Here is a 25,051-nt window from a genome sequence, read left to right as displayed (position 1 = left end):
TTATCAAAGAAGAGAGCATGGCTACCCTCCTCCAATATACAGAGCAATAAGCACTGCTAGACAGCTACAGCTAGCTGGAGGCTAAAATAGAAATCTCAGACTTAGCAAAATGCACCACTGCCAGAAGTCATTACTCACGTCTCAAGCAATGCTTCCTCTGTCTGTGAGCTCTCAGCTATACTCATTACTAAAGGCAAGCACAGAAAAACAAAAAGCTTGTACTGTTTATATAGGTAACAGGTCTTCTCTGGCACTGCGCTTTGCGTCCTGGCCTAGAGTTACATGTATAAAATAAAATACAGGACATAATTTCATCATTAAATGACATCAAGCCCGAGGCAGTCCATTGCCCTGGTATCAAACGTTAGGACATTGCTGTTCTGCGGATGTACATACTCTCACAGCAGCACAAAGCATGAATGCCAACAAAAGATGGCGATTACAAATAAATGGAGGGGAGAATTTTAACGGTATAAAATGAATAGCAAATTATCCTGTCAGTTCCAAATTCTCAAAAATGGGAACAAATGCTTTTCATCGTCTACTATGCAGAAAAACAAAAAGGTCAGAAAGGTTAGATTATATAATAGATCATGATTTTAATCAAGTGTGTGCCCATGTTTGGGAGAATTTTCCTTTATGGTACATCTCTAGGAGAGGAAGTGATTAGAATCTCTCCAAATAGGTCACAGAGTACAATAAATAAATGTAGAATATTGGAATATATGTAGAATATACTCAGTTTAAAGATATTTGGGAACCATGATTGAAGTATTTGGGAATCTCAAACACCTTAAAAATTTAGCAACGCAGTTCGCTGCTTTCTAATGTATAAATTTGGCAGGTAGGCCATCTGTCCTTCTACCCTCCCATCCCCACCCCCTTTCTCTTTCTATCTTTTTCGTGAATTTTTTCTCTTTCTTATCCTTTCTTTCTCTCTATTTCTATTTTATTTATGATAGATACATGTTATGTTTTTCTTTTTAGTGTTTTATTCATATGGATGCACTCTTAGTTGGAATGGATAATTTGAAATTTTTGATAGAGGTACTTAATACTCCTTGGGCCAGATTCTCGTAGGGAGTGCGTATTTGTGAGCGGGCGTAACGTATCCTATTTACGCTACGCCTCCGCAACTTTGACAGGCAAGTGCAGTATTCTCAAAGCAAAGTTGTGGCGGCGTAGCGTAAATAGGCTGGCGTAAGCCTGCTTAATTTAAATATGGAACATGTGGGCGTGTTTTATGTTAATGTATTGTGACCAGGGGTCAAGTCCTGGGGAAAAAAGTGTGGGAACTCCCACCCAAGATCCACTCCCCCACCAAAAAAAAAAAAAATGATACGATCATATGCATAATTACTAAACCACGTTTTTTTTTCTTTTTCGATCCACTGTACCTTAGTAAACCTTTATGTTACTGGCCGCTTCCTGTGTATGGATTCGTCGGGTAGTGTGCTCCTGGGAACAATGACAAAAGCTCCCAGGAGAAATTGCGGCATCGAAGGAAGTGACGGAATACACACTACCCGATGAATCCATATACAGGGAGCAGCCAGTAACATAATGGATTACTAAGGTTCGCCTGCCCCTGACAGTGACTCAAGCTGGGCATCGCCACTTAGTGAAGGATTGGCTCGGGCGGCTCGGCTGCTCTAGTCCTGCAAAGGGAACTGCGTTCCTGCTGTGAAAAAAGTTCAGGAACTCCGTTCCCACGCGTTCCCGCAGGACTTGAGCCCTGATTGTGACCCCACGTAAATGATGCTTTTTACGAACGTCGCATGTGCCGTCCGTGAAAGTATCCCAGTGCGCATGCTCCAAATTAACCCGCAAAAAGCCAATGCTTTTGACGTGAACGTAAATGACGCACAGCCCTATTCGCGAACCACTTACGCAAACGACGTAAATCGGCGGAAAATTTGACGCTGGCCCGACGTCCATACTTAACATTGGCTGCGCCTCATATAGCAGGGGTAACTTTACGCCGGGAAAAGCCCAACATAAACGGCGTATCTGTAATGCGACGGCCAGGCGTACGTTCGTGAATTGGCGTATCTAGCCGATTTGCATATTCTAGTCGGAAATCAGCGTACACGCCCCTAGCGGCCAGCGTAAATATGCAGTTAAGATACGACGGCGTAGGCGACTTACGCTGGTCGTATCTTAGAAAAATTCTGGCGTATCTGATCCTTTGAATCAGGCGCCAAGATACGACGCCTCAGACTCAGAGATACGACGGCCTATCTGGAGATTCGCCGTCGTATCTCCTACGTGAATCTGGGCCCTTGAATCTATAAAAATTAATGTTGGTTATAGAGTCTGATCCTTGAATATGTTTTAATCTTCACTGTTTGAGGATATCTTATGTTCGCTGATTAATCTTTTTCTAGAACGATGGATTAGAAGTTACATAATGTAAGAACTTTTTTTTTTTCCATTAATTCGCCCTATATGGATGATTCCGAATTAAAGGGAAGGGCGGATGAGGGGGGTTGTTCTACTCCCTTTGGCGCAGCATGTACCCATTTGGGGTGTCGGGAGGGGTGGAGAGTGCCCTAACCATTTACCATATACATGAGTTTGAATTATATAGCTCTTGAATTCATATGTTATAACATTACTATACTAGACAAGGAGGAAAGGTTGATGGGAGATAAGAAGGTTTGAGAGATAATTCCAACTAGGTTTAGTTGATTTACAAAAACTTATGATCTATTTTTAGATTTATTTTCTCTTAGTTGGATAATTCATTGTTTAAGACCAAGATAAAAGTGAATGAAGTGTGCTATGTTTTTTGGGGTTATGTATTGTAATGTAATGATTTTCTGTTATGTTGTCTAAAATGTACTGACTCTAATCAGAAAAAAAACTAAAACTTGAATGAAAAAAAAAAAAAAAAAAGAAGAATATTGGAATGGAAAAAGGTTCTAGAACCTCTGCCAGGTTTATAATAAAAAATAAAAATGTACATCTATAGCTCAGAAGCATTATAGCTTAGAAGATAACAAAACAGCACAATTGTGGTCAGACTAATTGAGACAAGACGGCTCTGTTTTACTCTAATGAGAGCAGCTATTTTTACAATGATAGGCGCAGTTCCCTTCTTCCTGGATCCGGCACTACATGCTTTTTCTGAGCGACTTACCAGCCATAAACATTAACAGAAGAGTCCTGTGTTAGCGTTTAAACAAATGTGAATGAGACACTTTAGTGGAAAGAGAATTTTAAAGCAGTAACATGTAAGAGGATGCACTGCAAGATACTTCTATTTTACCAATCGGTAGATATTCAACCGAATTTAAAAGTTTAATATTTAAAGACAAATAAAGTAATACAATTTGCCATTTCTTGCACCTCCCACGTATTAGATTTGGGGGAAGCTGTCCATCTATGGTTGACTTTAGGCGATCTGTATTAAACAATATCAAGCAATCAATTTTGCCATATTGAAAAAGAGAATTTAAATCGTTTTGATAGAGCGGAGACTGTTGGGGACCGAAGTCCTGCAAGAAACGTTTTCAGTAATGCAGATTAGTCCTATGCAAGCCTCTATCGTAAGAAGACATTTTAGCAGAGCACCTTAACTAAAACTATTTCTGAATAACTGGAAAAGACAGAGACCCTGAAAAAAGCGCACGGAAAACAATACAGTGACCTTCCCCGACTTACAAAATACAGGTGAACCACCAGACTGTACACTTTCTCCATGTGCATCCTCCATGGCCCAGACAACCATAGAGGGAGAGAGGCCTAGTGCTTCAACCCACAGCAACACAAGGAATCCAGTGTCATAGGCTGCACCCCAAAACAGGCCAAAAGATAATATTGGACACACCACTAATATATTACACCACAAAGAACTCCCCCCCCCCCCCAAACAAGCACATTGATATTGGTCCTACGCCATCCTCTGTTCCACCCTGATTGAAGGGTGAGATTTATGATCACTAACTAACCATTACATTTTCTTCATCGAAAGTCAAGCATTTCTGTGAAAATGACAATTGCAGTTTGGGAGTTAACCACTAGGGGGCGCTGAAGGGGTCAAGTGTGACCTCATATGTGTTTCTAACTGTAGGGGGGCGGGGCTGGACGTGTGACGTCATTGATCACCTTTCCCTATATCAGGGAACAGACGATCAATGACAGCACCACATTGAAGAACGAGGAAGCTGTGTTTACACACAGCTCTCCCCGTTCTTCAGCTCACGGGACTCCGGCGGCGATCGGGTCCCGCGGCAGCGGTCACGGAGCACGGCGCGTGACCCACGGCTGGGCACTTAAAGAGGACGTACAGGTACGAGCTTGTGCCCAGCCGTGCCATTCTGACGACGTATATGTGCAGGAGGACGGTCCTTAAGTGGTTAAATCTCCAACTCCATTTGCAGAAATGCAGCCCCAAACTTGCAAGCAAGCTCCACCATGCTTTACTGTTGTCTGCAGACACGTATTACTGTAACGCTCTCCAGTCCTTCACAAACAAACTGCCTCCTGCTACAGCCAAATATTTCACATTTTGACTCCTCTGTCCAGAGCACCTGCTGTAGCCATTTCATGTCTATCAAAAAAGAAACCACGTACAATTTTCATTGTTTCAAGAAATATTTTGTCAATTCTTGCGTGTCTTTATCAGACGGCCCCCCTACATCAGGATACCCATCAGAGTGCCTCCATATCTTTAGAGTGGTTGTAAACCCTCTCTGACCACTTGCACCTACAGGTAAGCCTATATAAAAGGTGCAAGAAATATCTCCTTAACCTAAACGGTTAAGGAGATATTTGCAGAAAGGACTGCACCGATGTCTGCGGCGCAGGCGCACTGAGCGTGCCGGTTTTATCAATGGGATAATGCCAGAAACTCGCACATGTGCGGGAGTGACGTCATCGCCAATCCAGCCAGTCACAGCACCGGAGCGGCGATGCACGAAAAGGACTCGTAGGTAACATGGCGGAGGAGAACGAGGAGCGCTTCGATCTCAGGCAAGTCATTCATAATGAGCTAGTATGCTATGCATACTAGCTCGTTATGCCTTTCTCTTGCAGGGTTTTTTTCCCCAGAGAAAAAAAAAAAAAGAAGATGGTTTACTTCCTCTAACACAAGGCAAGCAGAGGCAAAAAAAAGCTAGGAGGTGGAGCAGGCTGCAGGTCTGGATGGAGGAAGTTCCACTTCATCTTGTTATAATATGCTGGGAGGGGCAGGTTGCGCACATAAATTCATCGGTTGTAAGTCATGTGGTGTATTTCTCATACACCATACTGGAATACACTATGTAATTAAAAAGGTTGTCCCAAAACATTGCTTTTGAGTGATCGTACAAGAATAAAAGAAGAAGAGCTTAGCACTTTGAAATAAGAGATTGACAGCATTTAGCATTTCATCCTTGTCATTGGTTATTAGGACACTGGCACCAATAACCGCAGAGCCCACTGGCGGTCCGGATAGAACTGTTACTTGGTCTGGATGCAGACCGCGGTCCACCATTTAGCAAGGCCTGCTTTATATTATCTTTTGACGATTTGAACATTTTTTTGTTCCGTTCTGCCCAACCCACTGGCAAAAATACAAATAAGAGGAGACTTTGACTTCCAAAAAGGTTATGTGACATTTTTAGCTACAGTCAGTGCTTAGCACACTTGTCCTTTAACCCTGGTCAGCATGAATGTTGGTCATCAGAAAGGATGAACAATGTATGACTCATGAAAAGAACTAGTGATTCAGAGCATTTGGTTCTGACGCATGCTGCATGCATGGCTAAGCTATTATGGCTTTGATACTGGATAGCCAATGACTCCAAACAGCATTTACCGATTTGAATCTGGCTTTTCTGTGGGCCATAATTTAAAGGAACTCATTCCAACTGATCTACAAGACAGGTGCAGTCTGTGGGCACAATATCTCGAATTCCAGCAATAATAAAAACATAAAACTGTTTTATTTGGCAAGTCAAAGGTTGGTGTGTAAAGTCTACAAAGAAATGTCAAAATGTACTAGTAAATTTGACTTTGCATACATGTGACTGAGAGAATGCTATAGACATAAAAAAGAAAAAAAGGGGAGGACCCTTCCGGGTCAAGGCTTGGATAAATCAGTTCTATGACCTCTGAGCCAGCATTTCAGTCCGAAAGCAGAAGTAGACCATAGACAAAATGCCAAAACAGACGCAGAGGGAGTGGCGCTTCACTCAACCCACTCGGGAAGAAGGGAGTGTTGCGTCACTTGTCCAGCTGGCGAGGGAAGGAATGATGGCCAACTTATCCAGCCAACAAAGGAGTGGCGCCTTGTCATCCAGTCAGTGATGAAGCAGCAAAGGTAATAAGTATTTTCCCTATGGTTTTAAGCGACCACGTTACAGGTTGAGTTGAAATGTTGACACGTTGAAATCCACCATGTCGTATTACATTGCTAATACTTCCCATATGACAACATCCAAATTTACCAGTTTAGAGATACATAAACTACACAAGTAGCATAACATATTAACAACAATTGTTAAACATTTCAGTATCAAATTCAGCCATAGGACAAAAAAAAAAAAACCCACACTAATAGAAGTGATCCTTTACAGACAAAATGAACGAACCACCAGGGGGGAATTGATTTAAATCACTAGTAAAAAGGCTTGATTACAACAGGGTTTGACCAATTTGCTTGGAATCTAGGAGCCAGCTAAAAAAGTTAGGAGCCAAAAAAAGACACCCCGTCCCGCCAAGCTCGCGAGCAGAAGCGAACGCATACGTGAGTAGTGCCCGCATATGTAAACGGTATTCAAATCACACATGTGAATTATTGCCGCAATTGGTAGAGCGAGAGCAATAATTCCAGCCCTAGACATCCTCTAACTCAAAACATGCAACCTGTAGAATTTTTTAAACGTCGCCTGCGCCAGCCAGTAATTGAGGCCGCAGCTTCGCGGAATTCTGCAGTCCTCAGCTTCCTTCTGTGAAGGCCGCAAAGCCACGGCCTCAATTATCGGCCGGCGCGGGCCCGCCACGAGCGTGCCGGCCGGTAATTGAGGCCGCTGCTTTGCGGCCTTCTGCAGCCCTAAGCTTCCCCAGGCGCTGGGTCACAATTTCTTGTCGTAATTGCAACCTGGCACCCGGATTTTGTCGAGGTCTGGATTAAAAGATATTATTTTAACCACTTCCCATCCCGCCCAGTGTCAAATGGGTCCGCAAGAGGGATCTCCTATCCTGGGCGGGTGTCATATGACGTCCTGGGCTTCCCGGCCATCTAGGAGGCCCCCGCCGCGTCACTCGGTCATATGACGTCCAGCAGGATAAGCCGGTAGCGCACCCCCAAGGTGATCAATGGTGTGTCAATCTGACACGCCACATCTCCGATCCTGGTAAGGAGCCTACGACGTAGGTCCTTTACCATGTGATCAGCTGTGTCCAATCACAGTGTAAACAGGAAGAGCTGTCTATTGGCTTTTCTCACTCGTAGTGACAGATGAAGTAGAGGAGAGCCGAATAGCTGCTCTCCTGACAGGAGGGGGGGGGGGGGCAGGGTCTGCGTTGATAATCAGCACATTGATTATCAGTGCAGACCCATCGAGGATGCGCACTGGAGTCCACCAGGGATGTGCACTGGAGACCACCAGGTGAGCCTACCAGGGATGCCAATCAGTGCCCATTAGGATGACACTCTGCCCATCAGGTATTGCCTGTCAGTCTCCTGAAAGTGCTGCCTATCAGTGCCCAGTGCTACCGCAAAGTGTACACCAGTGCCCATCAATGTCACCTACCAGTGAAGGAAAACATTTACTTATTTACAAAGTTTTGTAACAGAAACTAAGAAAAAAAAAGTATTTTTCAAAATCTTCGGTCTTTTTTTTTTTTTGGAACGCACCCTCAGTGGTGATCAAACACCCCCAAAAGAAAAATTTGTGGGGGAAATTTTTTTTTTTTTTTTAAAAGTTGTTTGGGTACAGTGTAGCATGAATGTGCAATTGTCATTTCAGTGCTGAAAGCTGAACATTTTACTGGGCAGGAAGGGGGTAAAATTGCCCAGCATTGAAGTGGTTAAATAATGACAGTACTGAAGAAGTGACGGCATTGTAGAAAGCATCAAACACAAATTGTCAAAATAATGAAAAATAATATGCCAAGAAGAGAATAAGATTAAAGGTAGGACCTGTACGCTTTGTGGAAATCATAAAGTTTACAAAAAGCTCACATAAAAGAGCACTGCAAGTTCTAACAGAGAGGGGCTATTAGTGTAAAATGATAAACCATTTCCTTACATCAAAAACTTCCCAGGTCACCTGAAGAAACAAAACCCAGCAGATTTCACAAAGGTGAACACCAACCAGGAGGGCCCCCCCCCCCCACCTCCATCCCCCTCATACCTGATGCCTGGGTAAACATTAAACCTAACATTTCAATGCCCCTACAATCTATCCAACACTCAATGACAATGTATAAACAGCATGTTAACAATTAAAAGTGACACTATACAGCATTCTAAATCTCCAAAAAGAATACACACACATCCAATACTTGTGGACCCTGTAATCTATTTTTTCATGAAAATGTTTCTACTGCATTTATCTGCTTCCATGTAACATCCTCAGTGAGCTCCCAAACCTCTCCCCCTCCCACATCTGTTTGTTTGGCACGAGCAGCGAACGTTTGATGTGGCCATAAGCACATCCCATAGTCCCTAGTCCATCGTGGGAGCAAGAGAGAGGGCGACTCCAATCCTACACACAGTGGGAATCTGGAAAATGTATGTAGCCTCCAACATGAAGTCTCTTCACAGCAGCAGAAAAAAAAAATGCACAGACCTATAATTATATATATATATATATATATATATATATATATATATATATATATATATATATATATATATATATATATATATATATATATATATATATATATATTAGTCTGTAGGGTTCAATATTGAGTTGGCCCACCCTTTGCAGCTATAACCGCTTCAACTCTTCTGGAAGGGAAGGCTGTACACAAGGTTTAGGGGTGTGTCTATGGCAGTGGTTCTCAACTCCTGTCCTCAGGGCCCACTAACAGGCCAGATTTCAAGTATTAACCTTGGGGAGATGCAGGACTAGAAAACTGCAATCACTGATCAGCAAAATCATATCGCCTGTGATTTCAGCTATCTTTCAAACTTGGCCTGTTAGTAGATCCTGGAGGACAGAACCACTGGTCTATGGGAATGGTTGACTATTCTTATTTCTTACAGAAGCACATTTTTGAGGCTAGGCACCGATGTCAGACGAGAAGGCCTGGCTCGCAGTCTCCACTCGAATTAATCCCAAAGGTGTTCTATCCAGTTGAGGTCAGGACTCTGTGCAGGCCACTCAAATTCCTCCACCCCAAAATGTGCTCATCTATGCCTTTATGGACCTTGCTTTGTGCACTAGTCCGAATAATTTCGGGGGGGGGATTATGGTGTGGGGTTGCTTTTCAGGGGTTGGGCTAGGCCCCTTAGTTCCGGTGAAGGGAACACTTAAGGCATCAGCATATCAAGACATTTTGGACAATTATATGCTCCCAACTTTGTTGGAACAGTTTGGGGATGGCCCCTTCCTGTGCCAACATGACTGTGCACCAGTGCACAAAGCAAGGTCGATAAAGACATGGATGAGCAAGTTGGGGGTGGAGGAACTTGACTGGCCTGCACAGAGTCCTGACCTCAACCTGATAAAACACCTTTGGGATGAATTAGGGTGGAGACTGCAAGCCAGGCCTTCTCATCCAACATCAATGCCTGACCTTACAAATGTGTTGCTGAAAGAATGATCAAACATTCCCATAGACACACTCCTAAACCTTGTGGACAGCCTTCCCAGAAGAGTTTAAGCCGTTATAGCTGCAAAGGGTGGGGCCGACTCAATATTAAGCCCTACGGACGAAGTCTGGGATGCCATTTAAGTTCATGTAAAAGCAAGCGTCCCAATACTTTTGGCAATTATATACATATACACACACACACACGTCCATGGATTTAAATTAGTAAAAGGAACATTTTGATTCCAAGATATTTTTATTCTGGTGCCAATTGAGGGTTTTGGATATTTCCTCACTTTTATGGATCAGTGGGTATGTTGCGATGCAATGATATAAAGTATCATACGGTTTACCTGCATAAAACTACAGTTTGTCCTACATGTTTCCAGCACGTTGGTGTGGACTGAAAACAGGACATAAAGGACATTGACTTGTCTGAGCGATGGGATTGCACTGGGCTGGTGTGACAGGCACACTGTCTCAGGGACAACAATCACCAGGTAAAATAGAGAAAAGGAATTCCCACAACGGAGACAGAGGCAGCATTAAAAACAAACAGGGTTCTAAACTCTTCTGCATTTCCACCAAGCAAACGGAACATGAGCTAAAAGTAGACCTATGTTTAGCCCAAACCTTGACTAAATTCCAAGTAATGAAACCAACCCAATGCTGGGTACCTGAGCTGCCAATCAACAACGCTGACACACGGACGGAAGCAGAGATAGCCACATGCTCACACTACACCAATGTACAGGGTATTTCTTTTAATTTCCTAAAACTTAATGGAGTGGCAGGGGAGCAGAGGTGGGTGACAGAAGAGCGATCCAGTTTCTTTGCCCTGCATAATGAAAGCACAGGCTCACTTTAGACAAAAACTCCCAGCTACAAGTAAAATCTATCACTCAACTGGTAATGTGCTCTATGAAATATGCCCACTAAGATCGTAAACCACATTAAGCCAAAGCAGCCAGAGTCCCCACATGTACCTCTCTTGTGAGAACTGCATCTTCTTGTCACAGGACTCTGTAAAGGCATCTATTGAATCAGACACATTGGTCTACATTTTCACAAGTTCAGTTTCAGGACCATTAGGAAACTTAGGATACTGGTAACTAAAGATGCCTATGCAGAGAATAGATGGGTGCGCTAGAAAAATGCCAGTTACTCAGCTGGTGGGCTGTGACCAAAGCTGTTAAAAATGACAGTGTATGTATTGTCAATATTTTGCAGATATGTTAGAAAGGAAGACTTCAGGAAAATCTGGTGCGAGAGAGATATGGAAGCTCCTACTGCTCACCTCCCCTTCCAAACAAAACTGTCCAACTTTCAAGCTGTTCTAGTGACCCCCAAAAAGAAAGGACAATAGGACTTTTAAAAGTGCTAGTGATAAATGTACAACATATATACGGTAAAACTAAACGTTATTGTCATATAAAGTGGAGGTTCCCAACCCCCAGGCAGTGGACAGATGCCCGTCGGTGGCCTGTTTGCAGCTGCGCCACGATGGCTGCAGGAGGTGTGGCAGGTGAGCAAAAAGGGACACCATCTCTCACCACCCGCCCTGCACGACCACTGTTCCACCTTCACTCTAGGATAGGACAGAACCCAGCAACTGCTCATGTATCCATTTCCCCACTAGGCTGCCATAGCGCTGGGGAGAGGCTGCGAGAAGAGGGTGTAAAGTCTTTCACAGCAGGAAAAAAAACTTTATAAAATTGCCTCTAAATAATTATGAGTGGCAAGCTGCATCTGGTATTTTTTGGTGGCAGGCCGCAACAGTGACAATCCACATCTGGCGGCAGGCCGCAACAGTGACTATCCACATCTGGCGGCAGGCCGCAACAGTGACTATCCACATCTGGCGGCAGGCCGCAACAGTGACTATCCACATCTGGCGGCAGGCCGCAACAGTGACTATCCACATCTGGCGGCAGGCCGCAACAGTGACTATCCACATCTGGCGGCAGGCCGCAACAGTGACTATCCACATCTGGCGGCAGGCCGCAACAGTGACTATCCACATCTGGTGGCAGGCCGCAACAGAATCCACATCTGGTGGCAGGCCGCAACAGAATCCACATCTGGTGGCAGGCCGCAACAGAATCCACATCTGGTGGCAGGCCGCAACAGTGACAATCCACATCTGGTGGCAGGCCGCAACAGTGACAATCCACATCTGGTGGCAGGCCGCAACAGTGACAATCCACATCTGGTGGCAGGCCGCAACAGTGACAATCCACATCTGGTGGCAGGCCGCAACAGTGACAATCCACATCTGGTGGCAGGCCGCAACAGTGACAATCCACATCTGGTGGCAGGCCGCAACAGTGACAATCCACATCTGGTGGCAGGCCGCAACAGTGACAATCCACATCTGGTGGCAGGCCGCAACAGTGACAATCCACATCTGGTGGCAGGCCGCAACAGTGACAATCCACATCTGGTGGCAGGCCGCAACAGTGACAATCCACATCTGGTGGCAGGCCGCAACACAATCCACATCTGGTGGTAGAATAGTGACAAGCTGCATTTGGTGGCAGGTGACGGTGGCAAGTGACACACTCGGGGCTCCCGCTAATTCTGCATTATGGTGATTCAAATCATTTCATTTTATATTACAATGTAATAGAAATAATGTGTTTCAATTATCCTGACACCATATCAACCATGGTGTAGTGATGGCACCAGGATCCACCTGGTCAATTTTCTTCCACAAAACCAGTCCCTGGTGTCAGAAAGGTTGGGGACTGCTGATATACAGCATTTCTCAATAAAATAATGTTTAAGCAAGTCTACAGTAACGAGTAACTGGTACAAATAAACCGCTTCTAAGGGGACTTTAACAATTGCTTTCACAAATTTATAGTGTACCTGTCCACAGAAAATACACCAAAGTTTAGTAAGAAAAAAAGTTTGATATCCTTTCAATTATCCTTGTAGTGGCTGGCAGTTCCAGCCCTGGGGTAGGGGTATCTTATTCTTCAATGCCCTGAAGTAGCACTAGAAAAGCTTCAGCGCCCATCTTTTTGGTGGGGATGTAGAAGAATCATTCTGTAGGCTGGCCACCAATACCAGCTTTGATGCTGCCTTAGTAGTCCAGGAACAAGATGGCAGGATTTGGAATTCTGGCTTCACTCACTATGTTTGTTTCTAGGTCAGTGACAAAGTATTAAATCTCTGGAATAGCACAACAGCCAGACAAGTCGGATTTTCAGGTGGCCTCTGGATGTCTCAGTGTGATCAGGAGACGGCATGTTCACAAGCTTTCTGCGGCCTCAGCAGATACACCTAGCTTGCAGATCTTAATGTGCTTTGACTAGCTCTAGCTTTCTATAAATAAAGAAACTGCAGCAGATACAGATCCACCATTTGTTTTATCTAAAAGTGCAAATCATCAAGGGATCCATCTGTCCCCAAAAGCAATAAAATACAAGCGATTACCATGACAAGTTCTGGGCAAAAAGATGGAGCTAAAAAACTCCTGCTGGAAGTCACTCAATAATCTACTATTAGTTTAAGTAGAAGTTTGAGGCCAGCATGCTCTGAAAGCTTGAACTACAATCTAGTTATCCAATAAATATAATCACCCTAATTTTAATCTACTTTTGTTAAAAGGCTAACACAATACAACACTCTACTGCTGCGAATACTGCTTGAAGGTAATCCACAATAGACAGCAAAGCCACCAGACTTTCCTCTGATGGAGGATAAACTCTGATCCAATTAAAAGGCGTCTTTAATGCAGAGTTGATGGGGTCACTAAACAGAAAGTTCATTTTAAATGGAAGCACAGCCAATAGTTTATGACACAACAACATAACAAATGTTGTGCCCGAGCCCATCTCATTTACCTTACTATTGCCTGGTACACACTATTTTTTTTTTTTTTTTCCAACCCAGCTGGCTAAACAAAAAAATAAACTGACAGATTGCTGTAATAACACAAGCAATTTTAGTACAACAAACCCCCCCCCCCCCCAGGATGTGCTATTGTGTTCTGACAGGAGGAACGTGCCCCTCCCCCCCAGGACACACTAGTAAGCACTCACAGCCATTGGCTGCGAGAGCTGATCAGATGCTGGTTGGCTGCTGGCCTTCCAGCATGCCCTTTCAACATAAGCAAGCTTCTATCAGACAGCCTGCTGTACACACTGGCTGAATGTCAGCTGGTTTCCGTTAAACCGGGTGATATTGGACCTGTGTGTACCAGTTCTAATTGCACCTTCTGAGAAATCTGGGTACCATTGAAAACCATGAGATTTCCCTTGTCATTCGATTCTGTGTGACTCAAATAGCATCAGAAGTCACACTAGTCTGAACCAGGCCAAAACCATGCCCAGCACTGGCTGAATGGCTCCTACCGATAGTTGGGGCATGGGCACATTGTCATTGAGGCCTACAGCAGCCTGACTGACAGCAATGGGACACTTCCTGCTCCATCACTTGCCTTGGAGAAGTGGTCACACACACAGCAGCTAAGGCTGGCCACACATTAAACAATTTTCTTGTTCAACTTTCCTTTAGATTTACCAAAACCATATAATAGGAGGTCAAACCTAAAGACTTTCAATTTGTATTCAACCAGGCAGGCCTTTCTACTACATAGTTGAAGGCAAATCTAAAGAAAATTGAATAAGAAAACTGTATGGTGTATGGCCAGCTTAAGATTTACATGTATTAACCTACATAGTGCAGCGGAATGAAGGGATGCATCACAACCCACATAGAAAGAGGATAAGTAAGGTGGCATGGCCATTTTACATTTGCTTCATGGGGTTGTTTTTAATGCGTATTTGCAAAATTAACATTTGGAGAGAAAAACCTGCACTGTAGAGAATGATTGCCATCAGAGACAAAGAACTCAAAGAAATAAAAAAGGATTCCCTTTCTGCGATACCTATGTCAAATAAAGGTCAACATTGTGTTTGCAAAGAATGACATTGAAGGGAGGTATTTATTCTTAAAGAATGGATGTATTTTAATTAAAAAGAGAACCCAGTGGGCTGTACAGCATGCCGATGACATTTATTTTTAGTCGATATCGATATACCTAGTAACAACAACATGCAGTTCTATACGAGATCAAAATCAATTCAATACGAGATCAGATTCAATTCAATAAGAGATCAGATTCAGTTCAATACGAGATCAGATTCAATTCAATAAGAGATCAGATTCAGTTCAATACGAGATCAGATTCAGTTCAATACGAGATCAGATGCATTTGTGACAGCAATGCAACCAAACAACTAGATAAGAGCTTGACCTACAAAAAACACCACCAACCCGCAGTACAATTACACATCACAAAGATTAAAAAGGAATATGGGAGAAAGGGATGTGACCTACTACCAGGGCAATCAGAATATGACAGAGGTAATAAACATTCCCTGTAAACATGACTGATAATAAAAGGTGTAAGCCCATTTCTCTGTATATACGTTTACATATTTCCAACCAAGGTACTAAACTAGATGCCTGTTCAGTGTAGCCTATAAAATGGCAAACGCATGCAAAGCACAAAATATGTGTGTGTGTGTGTATATAATATATACACACATACCGTACACTTTTTTTGCAAACCATGTGAGATGACCAAGACAAAGCCTGTACACAATTGCATTAGGATATACTAGGTCTTGGTGTTGTTGGTGATCATGTCTCAGCTGCTGTACATCACAGCATCCATGACGCTGATGCATTCGTCTGGCAGCCTTGCACTCCATTTCCCATGCAGAGAATTCTGCAAGCCCCACACTCTGTCCTTCCATGGGTGTTCCCACTGCCGTCATCCTTTCTACACACCAGCAAGGTAAGGCGATGAGAACCTCGTCCTCCTTCATTCGCCATCATGCAGATGCAGAGCTCCCCAGACCTAACACAGAACCATTTTTATTTTTCATCTAAAGGACACCAGCTGTATGAATGGTGTCAGAAGGGAAGGACTGGGGGGGTTGATGTTCACTCAGCAGCAGTCACATAGAACAGATATTACCAGGAGCCCAGACACACATACAGATGTGCAGGCTCATCACATCTATGAGCAGAAGATGGAAGAAGGCAGATGATGGAGTGTAATACATGTAGATAGGGAAGGCTACATCCATCCATGAGTGACAGCTCGTTGCATTGCCCTCCCAGCACACACACACACACACCAACCCCTTTTGTTCTGTCACGGCAGCACAGAACACGGACACCCCATTGTTGTCAATGGACATTTCTAGCACACTGCGATGGCTGGATGTGAGCAGTGCCGCCGCCGCCCCCCCCCCCCATCATCATCACACCGACCATCAGCTGCTGCCAGCACGATGAGCGGACCGTGTCCGGTTGCTCTGATAGAAGGAAGCCCTGGAATGACACATTGTAGGAGAACGATGAAGTCCCTGACCATCGCACAGCAATGGAGAGATCGCACCTACCCCATCATCACCACCATGATCTCACAGATCTTCTCCATCCTGCCTCCAGACTGCTGCACAGCATGCGCGCTCCCGGCTACATGGGATCACATGATCCTCACACACACACCCAGCACTGGAGGTGATAGCGGGGGGCGGGGCAAGCGGGCGCGAGCATCGCTTTCAGCGCTACTACTGCAGGGAAGAGGGGAGGAGCCCCGGCACATAGTGACAGCATGCCGGGAGGAGGGGGGCTGACACTGACAGCCATGAGAGGAGATCGCACCAATGTATACAGCACCCACATTACCACTACACACGGCCATCGTGTGCCTCGGTCATCCATGATCTGTCCTTCTATTACTATCCCTTATTTAGGATATGCACAGCCCGCTATTACCCTACAGGACCAGCAGGGGCAGCATCCTCCCTACACCGCCCCTCAATACTCTGTCCATGTAGTGCTTGGAGAATTATAAAAAGGTATCCAAACCTAGAAATAAAGATGTTACAGCTCACCCTCATTACATGTGGTGGCTGAATTCCTTTTATTTTTGCAGGACTTGTTCCTTCAGGGCAGAGGCATAACTAGAACCTTCAAGGCCCCAGTGCAAGAAACCATAAAGGACCCTGGGCGGCCCATTTCTCACCCCTTTACACCTGGACAAGAGGAGGGGCAGCAAATAAAGGAACCACCCCTCCATTTTCTTCCTGCAGCCGCTGTCCTGTCAAGAAATGGCCCTTGTCGAATAATGCCTGCCCGATACTGCGCATCGCTTGCGCAGCATGGAGCCGCCAAACATCGGAATTGACTATCAGCTGTAGACAGTGCCTGCGCACAATAGCCGACATTGTGTCACAAGCGCCTGATGCTCGTGCAAGTCTGCGAGGGGCAGATTTCTTCATGATGGGTGCGTGCGAGGGAGCAGATGCCCACAGAAGGGGGCATATTTTGTAATGATGGCCAGCGCTGTTAAAATGGGGATGGATTTTTGGACGAAACTCAAACATCTCCTAAACAAATATATATCTCTGCTATTCTTCTTACACACCCCAGCGTTACGCATGCACAGTACTAGGTGGGCATTATTTGACACGGGGCATTTCTCATCAGAACACCGGCAAGAGGGAGGGGGAAAAGTAGGCCTTCAGTGACTGCTGGAGGAAAAGGGAGGGTATTGGTTACTCCATATGACGCACATAGGCCCCCAGGAGCAGCAGTGGTGGTGGTAGAGGGGAGAGATGGGATCAGTGTGAGGATTAGATCAGTGGTGGTGGGGGAGGGGGGGGGTTAGAACAGTGGCGTTGCGATTAGTGGCATTGGGGGGGGGTGGTGTGCGATCAGTGGCATTGGGGGGGGTAGTAGCGCCATCGCCACCTCTGCCTCTTACTTATGCCATCCCCCCTCACCACCACAGTTCTCATCCCTATCCCTCCCATCACCAACATGTGATGGGGGGGATAGGGATGAGATCCGTTTGAGGGAGAGGGTCAGTAAGAGGCAGAGGTGGTGGAGGTTGGGATCAGTTGCACTGACAATTTGTCACTTTGTCAAGCGATTCCTTCCCCTTCATTGATCCCGTGCCTCCAGGAATGCTGCTGTTTCATGGGGTCTCCTCCCCCCTTCACTCCATTTGTGTAAGCTGACTTTCTCTTCCAGTGTCCGCTTTTCTCAGTGGCCACCCAAAGAATGGGCGGGCCCCCCGAGAGCAGAGAACTGGCAGGCGGGCCCCCCCGAGAGCAGAGAACTGGCAGGCGGGCCCCCCCCGAGAGCAGAGAACTGGCAGGCGGGCCCCCCCCGAGAGCAGAGAACTGGCAGGCGGGCCCCCCCGAGAGCAGAGAACTGGCAGGCGGGCCCCTGAAATATTTTACAAATATGTGAAAAGTGTGGCTTGCATTTGTATTCAGCCCCTCCAAGTCAATACTTTGTAGAACCAACTTTCATTGCAATTACAGTCCTTTTAGGATGTCTCTAACAGCTTTGCAAATCTGGAGTTAAATTTTTGCCCATTCTTCATTGCAAGATAGCTCAAGCTCCGTCAGATTGGATGGAGAGTGTCTGTGAACAGCAATTTTCAAGCCTTGTCACAGATTCTCAATTGGATTTACAGTAGATCTGGGCTGTAACTGAGCCATTCTAACACAATGATCACATTTTGATCTAAACCATTCCATTGTAGCTCTGGCTGTATGTTTAGGGCTGTTGACCTGCTGGAAGGTGAACCTCCGTCCCAGTCTCAAGTCTTTTGCAGACTCCAACAGGTTTTTTATTCCAAGATTGCCCTGTATTTGGCTCTATCCTTTTTGCCATCAACTCTGACCAGCTTCCCTGTCCCTACTGAAGAAAAGCATCCCCACAAAATGATGCTACCACCATGTTTTACAGTAGGGATGGTGTGTTCAGGGTGATGTGCAGTGTTAGGCTGCATTTACACCTGAGCGTTTTGTCGCGTGAAGCTCCAAAGCGCTAGAGGGGAAAAAATTCTATGGAGATGTTCACATCTCCACTCCAAAACGCCTGAAGCCGAACGCCTGAAGCTCAAACAATTTCCGGACCCTTTTTGTTGCGCGGATTTGGGCGTTTTAGAACGTTTGTATTCCCATAGAAAGTAATGGAAACGCTCGAGTCTAGCGCGACAATGAGCGTTTCTATGGGCGTTTTGTCGCTTTAATCAATAGAACATTTCACCCAGGCAGAAGATAAAAAAAATCTACAAACATAGCAACAAGTGATGAAAGAGATGATCATTTTTCCTATTGGCTAAAATAAAAAACGTTGAAGTTCAAAAGCGTCGGACGACGCTGTGCGCGACAAAACGCTGGAGAAAACGACCGAAAACGCTACGCTCAGGTGTGAATGCAGCCTTAGGCTCCATGTACACGGGACGCTTTTACAACTGCTCCTAAATGATTAAACTTGACAGATAGTAACCCACGTTTAAAACGTCCGTTTTGCCGTGTTTACATGCCACATTTTCGTTTAGAAGCGTTTCAATTAAAAAAAAAAAAATTTTAATGACCAAAAACGAAAAATGCCTACAAACAAAACGCTGCTAAACGCGGCTTACCGCGTTTTGTTGCATTTCAGATCTGAAACGTGGAAATCTTCTGCGTCTGCACCCATTTTTTGCTTTTAAAGAAATGCTGTTAAAACGCAACTGCCTTAAAAACATGGTCACATAGGATAACATTGAATGAATTCAGGAGCAGTTGAAAAAAAGCGTCCTACTGCCTCTGAACGTACGTTTAGCAGCGTCCCGTGTACATGGGGCCTTAGTTTTCCACCACACATAGTGTTTTGCTTTTAGGTAAAAAAAGTTCAAATTTGATCTCATCTGACCAGAGCACCTTCTTCCACATGGCTTCTCACAAACAGGATTTCTTATGGCTTTCTTTCAACAATGTCTTTCTTCTTGCCACTCTTCTATAAAGGTCAGATTTGTGGAGTGCACGACTAATAGTTGTCCTGTGGGCAGATTCTCCCACCTGAACTGTGAATCTCTGCAGCTCCTCCAGAGTTACCATGGGCCTCTTGGCTGCTTCTCCAATTAATGCTCTCCTTGTCCGGCCTGTCAGTTTAGGTGGATGGCCAAGTCTTGGTAGGTTTGGAGTTGTGCCATACTCTCTCCATTTTCGGATGATGGATTGGACAGTGCTCCATGAGATGTTCAAAGCTTGGGATATTTCTAACCTAACCCTGCTTTTAAACTTCTCCACAACTTTATCCCTGATCTGTCTGGTGTGTTCATTGACCTTCATGATGCTGTTTGTTCACCAAGGATCTCTAACAAACCTCTGAGGGCTTCACAGAACAGCTGTATTTATACGAAGATTAAATTAAACACAGGTGGACTATTTACTAATTAGGTGATGGGTTCCACCAGATTTTAGTTAGGGGTATCAGAGTAAAGGGGGCTGAATATAAATAAATGCACGCAACACTTTTCAGATATTTGTAAAAAAAAAAAAATCATCATTTATAATTTTCCTTTCACAATTATGTGCCACTTTGTGTTGGTCTATCACATAAAATCCCAATAGAATACATTTAGGTTTTTGGTTGTAACATGACAAAATGTGAAAAACTTCAAGGGGTATGAGTACCTTTTAAAAGGCACTGTAAAGCCCCGTACACATGATCGGATTTCCAACGGACATATCCGTGGAATTTTGTGCTTAGGGCGTTGTCCGTGAACTTGATATGCATACAGATGGCAGAACTTTTTCAGCCAAACAAACGTAGTGACGTACTTTTTTCAGCTCTTTAGTGCCACCCTTTGGGCAACTTCTGCTAATGTGGTCTCATGGTTAGCATTTCTTCTGAGCATGCGTGTTTGTACTTTGGATTTTTGTGTGATAGGAATTGTGTACAGACGATTGGATAATCTAACAGCACACATTTGTTGTCGGAAAATTTAAAGGCATGCTATAAAACATTTGTTGTCGGAAATTCCGACAATTGCCTGATGGAGAGTACAAGCGGTCGGACTATCCAACAAAACCCTGCCATCACACATTTGTTGTCAGAAAATCTGATCGTGTGTACGAGGCATAGACAGGGTAATAACATTTAAAAGGCTTGCGTCAATTTATTAGGCTCCCTAATAGACTAGCATAGTTCAACCCTATTCCTCCCACTGACACCAATGGGGCATTTTCTACCCTCACTGGCCACAGTATGCCACTCCTAAAGTCTGAAGTACTGACCCTTTGTTTAGAAAGTTTGAAGATCCCTGCAAGACATCTACAAATGTTTAACTGCCCCCTTATAAAATGCACCATGGCATATTATAAATTATTATTTATTTATTATTTATATTACAGGAATTAAATCAGAATATTACCCATAACAATTTGATGAAAAAATAAATAATATTCTTTAGCACAGAACATACATTCCACATTATAATTATGCTACCAAAATTAGTGTGTGCTGTAATTTGCCTTTAGCATTGGTCCTGCTTTTTACACACAAAATATATATATATATATATATATATATATATATATATATATATATATATATATATATATATATAGTATATGGAGGTAGGTGGCGCTGCCAAGAGACTTAGTAATATATTGACCAAAGCAATCTTTAAAAAAGTGCTAAAGTGCATGGGCAAGTGCAAATTGTTACCAAGACTCCAAATGATCCTATTGTGCCAAAAAAGTGTTTTTCAAAACTGCAAATAGTGCTATATGTCAAAATCTATAAACAGAATAAAGTGCCGATAATGAAATGTATATATCCATAACTAATAGGAGTGCACTAAGCGTTCTCACAGCATTATTCCATCTAGCCAATTGCTTACTTACAATAAAATGATCCACGGGAGGACAAATGGACTAAATGAATGTCCGTGCACCCAAATTTGCCTCCAGCATTGCTCCCGCTTTGCTCCCGCTTGCTGCCGGCTGCCATTTTGCCGAAGCCCAGAGCCCCTGAACAGCAGTAAATCTTTCGGGTATCAGCAGATCGACCTCTAGTGGCTATGATTTTCAGCACAATGCCAAGAAGTAGAGAGCAACTGAGCATGTACAGAGCAGAGCATTACTGGATTTTAAACAGTACAGACCCTTATTTTTAATGTTTTACTACATAGCTATACCTGCAAAAGTGGCTAGCCTGAAGTGATCTAGCAGGACATCATTTTTCCGACTAAAAATTTCACTTTAAAGTTGTGTTACTAAAAAACTGGAGTGTGCAAAATCTTATGCAGCTCTGCATAGAAACCAATCAGCTTCCAGGTTTTAAGCTCCGTTAACATCTTAGCAGGCAGAATCTCTGCGATTCTGCCCACCATTCGAAATAGCGGCAAATCGCAGGACGCCCATGCGCTCCATGTCACGTCCAATACCACCCCAAATGGCAGTGCATTTTTGCCGTGATTCATTGGAGGACAATCGCACAAACAGAAATTGCAGGACGCATGTCGCCCAAAAGAAGAACAACAGCTTTTTCTGGGAGACAGACGTCCCTGCGATTCTGTTTGTGCGATTTTACCACGATTGTTGCCCGACACGCCAAGATGGGAATGGAGCCTAAATGTCAAAGCTTAATGGGGAGGGGTCCAGTGCAAGTTCACCTTACATACTTTCTGCAAAAGTGAACTTACCCTTTACGTACAAAAGTCCTCCATGTATGGCTTGCTTGAACAGCCGAAAATAGTTTAAAACTGATACAATATATCAGGAGTAGAGGTCGACCGATATGGGTTTTTCTCTGGCCGATGCCGATATTTGGAAATCGGGGCGGCCGGTATGTGTTGCCGATTTTTACGGCCGATATTTAAAAAAACCTAGGGTGGAGAGGTGGGGAGGAGATAATGGTTTAGGGTGGAGAGGTGGGGTGCAGCCTGTCCGTGGCACATCAGTGCCCACCAACATGACAATGGATGCACAAATAGGGTCAGTAGTCATCGGATCGCACCATCTGCTGCGCCTACTACGCAGACTCACTCCCTTTATCCCGAAAGAGGACATGGCAGTCGTGGTAAGAACAATCATTAATTCCAGACTGGACTATGCGAATGCCCTCTATCTCGGACTCCCCAAATACCAAATCACTCGTCTGCAAGTCGTCCAAAATACGGCCGCTCGATTAGTGACTGGCAAAAAAACATGGGAATCAATCTCACCTTCACTCTGCCTAATGCATAAGTGTATTCAAGGCAACGCCCCCCAATATCTATACGAAAAAATAAAAGCCCATAACCCCAATCGCATTCTGCGACCAACCGGACGTTGGTCTAGAAAGGAACGGAATGACTGAAAAGTATCTTCCAGTTACTTCCTAAAGGAGGAAAGCATCTCCCTGGGTTGCTCAGAGGGTGCACTAACGAAAAACGGAAAAAAAAAAAAAAACACAGAGACGTAACCTGAGAGTGTGAAGCAGGCTCCCCTCCCCCTAAGGGGGCAACAGGAGGGACACAACATACATAACCCAGGCAGCTTTGAAAAACGCTGTCTCTCCTACCTGGGCCGGGCTGGTGCTTGTGGCTCCTGCTCCCGCCACCTCCGCTGTATCTTCTGGCTCCATCTTCCAGAATCCAGCAGTTCTATTTGAACTTTCCCGGTCATTCTCGACGCTGCGAGGACCGGAAGTGCACCACCGAGGCCGCCTCCCCTTCTGCGCTCCAGCGTCTGGAACCGGAAGCCGCCGGAAGTTCTGCCCCCACCGGCAGTGACATCACCTGCCACTCGGACCGGACCACCGTAAGCCCGGAAGAAGCACTCGGCTACCTCCATCAGCTCACCATGCCCGGCCTACGGGAGCGTCACCTCCGGCAGCCTCTGTCCTCGCCGGACCCGAGAAGGGGCAAGCACCAGAACATCCCCCACCCCTCAGGGGGGATGTTGGGTCAGCCTCCAAGAAAAAAACAACCGACCGCAGGTATGCCCCAGCCACCTCCACCTGGAGAGAGTACAGCACACCCCTGGTTCCCTGCAGCGCTTCCACCATGGCCGGAGAAAACACTACAACTGAGGCCATGGTGGAAGGAGGTGGGATTTAAAGTAATGACTGCAGTGTTTCCTGGGAAATGGGTGGAGCTGCGCTCTCTCCAAGTGCTGTCCTGAAAGATGAGGGGAGAAAAAAAGAAAGAAAAGAAAAACAAACACAGTTTTACAGGAGCAACCAGCCCCTTGAGGGCAGCCATAATGCTGATGCGGCCCGTAATGAAATGGAGTCTGTAGGACTGCATAGGATGCTACATTTGACTTCTACTTGCAATATGTGCCTGAACCCCAAAGAATCTTTAATTAAAGTCCCACACTCTGCATCCCTTGGTCCCTTCATCCCATGCTGTTTTCACACATTTATTGGCCATTAAAAGCAGCCCATTAATCTGATATACCAGTAAAGATCCCTGTACTTTTTACTTAACAGGCCTTTTTAAGGTTATAAAGATTTTAAAGGTGCTTATTCATATGCACAAGCCTTTATTCACAAAACCACAAACCATAATAAACTGTCAATATACCCTCAAAAATAATAGAATTCCTCTGATATTAAAAATATTTTTTTCTTCATGCACTGCATTTACTCATATTACAAGCCATACAGGACATTATTTTCTCTATTGGCTTTTAGAGGATCCCTGAAAACTCTCCTCTTCAGAGAAGCCTATCCTACCCACACCCAATAACTGTATTTTCATTTTGACAATCTGATCATCCCCACAGCTACTACCCGTTGCTCCACTTGATCCTCCCTTCTAGACTGTGAGCTCTAACGGGCAGGGCCCTTTGATCCCTCCTGTATTGAATTGTATTGTGATTGTACTGTCTTCCCTGATGTTGTAAAGCGCTGCGCAAACTGTTGGCGCTATATAAATCCTGTACAATAACTAGAAAATGCATTTACTACAGAAAATGCGTGGGAATGCTGAATAGCTGAATTGCTAAGCCCGCACCAAAGCCATTCACCATAACCACTACACTATCTTTAGGACATACAAGCTATGTTCCTTCAGTACTTATAAAGCCTCTCTTTGATCATTAATCCCCACATCTAATGAGTGAGAGAACCCTTCAAACAAGCCTTAATAAATCCACAACAATACATGCTATCGAAATAGCGACTTCACTGTGAGAGACGCACGGCCTTTGTGAACGTATCGGTATGAAATTTATGTTGATAAACTTAAAAATGTGGGCACGTCAGCGATTTAAAAAATAAGTTCTCTGTGCTTTTCGCTGGGAAATGTGAAGAATTTTATACAGGAAAGTTAACGGAAGAAAGTGTGAAACTCTTGTCATTTGGAAGCTCAACCACCCAAAAGTAAAAGGTGTATCACAAAACTGAGCACATTGCCTGAAAATAGACAAAAATACCTACGTTTTGATGTATACATTGTGTATGACAAGTAGATCTTGTGGGCCTGAGAGCA

At 44.4% G+C, this 25,051-nt stretch overlaps 1 protein-coding gene across 5 annotated transcripts in view; it reads right to left on the bottom strand.

Annotated features, from left to right (window-relative positions):
* The window catches only part of APC (APC regulator of WNT signaling pathway), a 167,037-nt gene that overhangs the window by 101,694 nt on the left and 40,292 nt on the right, over positions 1–25,051 (bottom strand). The window contains exon 1 of one of the 5 annotated variants that reach the window (XM_040343472.1): positions 16,179–16,334. The exons of the other annotated variants lie outside the window; for them this stretch is intronic. The gene's annotated coding sequence lies outside the window, so the exon portion shown is untranslated. Of the gene's footprint in view, positions 1–16,178; positions 16,335–25,051 lie in introns of those variants that run through there. 5 annotated transcript variants of the gene reach the window in all.

The sequence above is a fragment of the Rana temporaria genome, chromosome 1 (assembly GCF_905171775.1).
Source record: "Rana temporaria chromosome 1, aRanTem1.1, whole genome shotgun sequence".
Lineage (NCBI taxonomy): Eukaryota > Metazoa > Chordata > Amphibia > Anura > Ranidae > Rana > Rana temporaria.
Note: the sequence above shows the minus strand (reverse complement) of the source record. Positions and strands in the feature narration are given on the sequence as shown.